This window comes from Lolium perenne, chromosome 6 (genome assembly GCF_019359855.2).
Source record: "Lolium perenne isolate Kyuss_39 chromosome 6, Kyuss_2.0, whole genome shotgun sequence".
Taxonomy (NCBI): domain Eukaryota; kingdom Viridiplantae; phylum Streptophyta; class Magnoliopsida; order Poales; family Poaceae; genus Lolium; species Lolium perenne.
This window is the reverse complement of record NC_067249.2, coordinates 63,830,711-63,835,344: the sequence shown is the minus strand read 5'-3', so window position 1 is coordinate 63,835,344 and position 4,634 is coordinate 63,830,711.

Below are 4,634 nucleotides of genomic sequence, written 5' to 3'. Positions count from 1 at the left end.
GTGTTGCTTTATTTGATTCTTATATGGCTTGTGCTTATTTGTCTTTATCATTCCAAGAACCATTTGCTAGTTCGAATAATTCTTGTATGGACGACTATTATGTGTGCTACTCTATGTTAGGATGATTATGTATGCTATGCTTATATATCTTGCTATACTTGTTCATACCATGCTTGTTTCCTAAAGATATTGGGGGAGCTTCTCATGTTCCACAAATGTTGCACTTTGCATTCAAACGCAAACTCTCCAAGTGCACACATTATGGGGGAGCCGTCTCAATATCTTATATGGAATCAAGGTTTAGAGCTTATCATAATATCTATATGTGACTCTAGCTCGGTTTGTCATCGTATACCAAAAAGGGGGAGATTGTAAGGGTATTTTACCCTTATCCATTATTTTGGTAACAATGACACCGTGCTAGCGTATTTGGACTAATACATGGCTACAAGATGATTCCCAGGTATTAGCCAAAGAGGTATAAAGGTGTATCAATGGAACAAGAAGGCAATGGGAGACCCCCCCACTTCGACGAAAAACCAACAGGATTTTCCTGAGCCTGGCCGGTCACTAGCCCGGTCGGACCGGCCCTGGCACCGGCCAGCCCGGTCTGGACCGGCTCCAGCGCTTGTGCCATCCGGGCAGGATCCAGTAAAGGGGGCGAGCTCTCCGGTCTCCGCCCGGTCGCCAGCCCGGTTTGGACCGGCCCATCCGGTCCCTGGCCCGGTCGAACCGGGTTCCAGACCGGTTGTCCCGGCGCCAACCGGACTTTGCGCCTGTGCCATCCGGGCGCAATCCAGTAAGCTCAGAAGCTCGTCCGGTCAAGTTCCGGTCCCTGCTCCGGTTGAAACCGGTCGGCCCGGTCGCCAGCCCGGTCGGACCGGCCTGTGCGCCGGCCATCCCGGCGCCAAACCCGGTCAACCGGATTCCTCGAAGAAAAGCTGATGTGGCAAGTTGACCAACGGCCATTTTTCAAAGAACACTATAAATAGCCCTTCTCCTACCTCTAAACACTTAGGCACTACACTACAAGCTGTTCTTGAGCTCTCTCTCTCTTATTCCATTGCTAGAAACACCAAAAGCCTCAGATCTACTTCCTCCTCCACCCAAACTGAAATCCCTCCGGGGAATCGTTAGAGGAGGACCCGATCTACTGTTCTACCAAGCCAAATCTCATTCCCCCTTGTATTCATCGAGAAGCTTGCTTCCTAGGGTTCCTTGGAAACCCTAGGTGGGCAAGAGGAGTCCGGAAGCATCCGGGCTGTGGATTTGCTCCGGGCAAGATTGTGAAGGTTTGGAGGCTACCTCAAAGTCTACCAAAAGTGAGTGAGCTATTCCTTCGTGGGATAGGCTCCGGAGAATAGGGTGAGCCTTCGTGGCGTGGGGAATCCTTCGTGGGACCTCCACCCCTCCAAACGTGACGTACCTTGTTGCAAAGCAAGGGAACACGGGAATACATCCTCGTCTTCGCGTGCTATCGGTTATCTCTAACCGAACTCCTTACTTGTGATTTAACTGCCTGTGAGAGCCTTCGTGCTCGAGTTAGTTGTATCCTCATATAGGTTGCTTCACCTAGTTTGCATTAGGCTCATCTTTATATTCCGCAAAGCCTAATATTGCAAAGAAAGAATTAAAACTTGTAGAAACCTATTCACCCCCCCTCTAGGTTTACCATCTCTATACTTTCAGCATGAAATCATTATAAAATGTGAGCAAAACATGTAGGTATTGTCATAATACAAGCATGGAACATCAGAAATTATAGATACGTTGGAGACGTATCAAGCATCCCCAAGCTTAGTTCCTACTCACCCTCGAGTAGGTAAACGATAAAAAGAATAATTTCTGTAGTGACATGCTACTTACATAATCTTGATCATACTATTGTAAAGCATATGAGATGAATGAAGTGACTCAAGGCAACGATCTATAGTTGCTAATCAAATAGATAACATATAGCAAAACTTTTCATGAATAGTACTTTCAAGACAAGCATCAAAAGTCTTGCATAAGAGTTAACTCATAAAGCAATAAATTCAAAGTAAAAGCATCGAAACAACACAAAGGAAGATACAAGTTTCAGCAGTTGCTTTCAACTTTCAACATGTATATCTCATGGATAATTGTCAACACAAAGTAATATGATGAATGCAAATAAGCAAGTATGTAAGAATCAATGCACAGTTGACACAAGTGTTTGCTTCTAAGATGGAAGGAAGTAGGTAAACTGACTCAACATAAAGTAAAAGAAAGGCCCTTCGCAGAAGGAAGCAGGGATTAAATCATGTGCTAGAGCTTTTTAAGTTTTGAAATCATATAGAGAGCATAAAAGTAAAGTTTTGAGAGGTGTTTGTTGTTGTCAACGAATGGTAGTGGGCACTCTAACCCCCTCATCAAACAGACTTTCAAAGAGCGGCTCCCATGAAGGACGTTATCTCTACCAGCAAGGTAGATCATCCCTCTTCTCTTTTGTTTACACATGTACTTTAGTGTAGTTTTTTATTTATTTATGGATGACACTCCTCCCAACCTTTTCTTTCACAAGCCATGGCTAACCGAATCCTCGGGTGCCTTCCAACAATCTCATACCATGGAGGAGTGCCTATTTGCAAAATTAAGTTGCTTACTGATGAATCAGGGCAAAACATGTGAAGAGAATTATTAATGAAAGTTAATTAATTGGGGATGGGAACCCCGCTGCCAGCTCTTTTTGCAAAATTATTGGATAAGCGGATGAAGCCACTAGTCCATTGGTGAAAATCTGCCCAACAAGATTGAAAGATAAAACAGCACATACTTCCTCATTAGCTATAAAACATTGACACAAATAAGAGATAATAACTTTTGAATTGTTTAAAGGTAGCACATGAAGTATTTACTTGGAATGGCAGAGAAATACCACATAGTAGGTAGTTATGGTGGACACAAATGGCATAAGTTTTGGCTCAAGGTTTTGGATGCACGAGAAGCATTTCCTCTCAGTACAAGGCTTTGGCTAGCAAGGTTGTTTGAAGCAAACACAAGTATGAACCGGTACAGCAAAACTTACATAAAAACATATTGCAAGCATTATAAGACTCTACACTGTCTTCCTTGTTGCTCAAACACTTTTACTAGAAAATATCTAGACCTTAGAGAGACCAATCATGCAAACCAATTTCAACAAGCTCTACGGTAGTTCTCCACTAATAGGTTTAAACTACATGGTGCATGAAATTAAACATGATCTACTTGAGAGCTCAAAACAATTGCCAAGTATCAAATTATCCAAGATAATATGAAGCATTTTCTGTTTCCAACCAAATAACAATAAGTGCAGTAGCTTCCAACTTTTGTCATGAACATTAAAAGTAAAACGAAGAACACCAGTGTTCATATGAAAAAGCGGAGCGTGTCTCTCTCCCACACAAGGAATGCTAGGATCTGATTTTATTCAAATATAAACAAAATGAAAATAAACACACAGACGCTCCAAGTAAAGCACATAAGATGTGACCGAATAAAAATATAGTTTCAATAGAAGTGACCTGATAAGTTATTGATGAAGAAGGGGATGCCCAAGGCATCCCCAAGCTTAGACGCTTGAGTCTTCTTGAAATTTGCAGGGATGAACCACGGGGGCATCCCCAAGCTTAGACTTTTCACTCTTCTTGATCATATATCATCCTCCTCTCTTGACCCTTGAAAACTTCCTTCACACCAAACTTCTCATAAACTTCATTAGAGGGGTTAGTACTCAAAAACTTTAATCCACTTTAGTCCTGTAGTGACACATTGCAAGAACTCAATAAAACATTAGCTACAGCTCTCCACGTCTAGAAAGCCTTGCTTAAAGTCCACAAGAGACAATGCAAAAAAACAGAGACAGAATCTGCCAAAACAGAACAGCCAGTAAAGACGAATTTTTAAGAGGTACTTCCGTTGCTCAAATCAGAAAACTCAAAACTAATGAAAGTTGCGTACATATCTTAGGAACACTCACGTAAATTGGCAGATTTTTCTGAGTTTCCTATAGAGAGCCCTGCCCAAATTCATGACAGATAGAAATCTGTTTCTGCGCAGAAATCCAAATCTAGCATCAACCTTCTATTAGAGACTTTACTTGGCACAACAATGAAATAAAATAAAGATAAGGAGAGGTTGCTATAGTAGTAACAACTTCCAAGACACAACAAAACAGTAGCAAAATAAAAACATGGGTTATCTCCCAAGAAGTGCTTTCTTTATAGCCATTAAGATGGGCTCAGCAATTTTAATGATGCTCTTGCAAGAAATAAGAGTTGAAGCAAAAGAGAGCATCAAAAAGCAAATTAGAAACACATTTAAGTCTAACCCATTTCCTATTCATAGGAATCTTGTACACAAATAAATTCATGAAGACCAAATTGACAAGCATAGGAAGATGAAACAAGAGTAACTTCAAAAGTTTCAGCATATAGAGAGGTGTTTTAGTACCGTGAAAATTTCTACAACCATATTTTCCTCTCTCATAATAATTTTCAGTAGCTTCATGAACAAACTCAACAATATAACTATCACATAAAGCATGCTTTTCATGATCCATAAACACATAATTTTTATCAAGCTCAAAAATAGTGGGATCAAAACTTTCAAACCCACTTTTATCAATAATA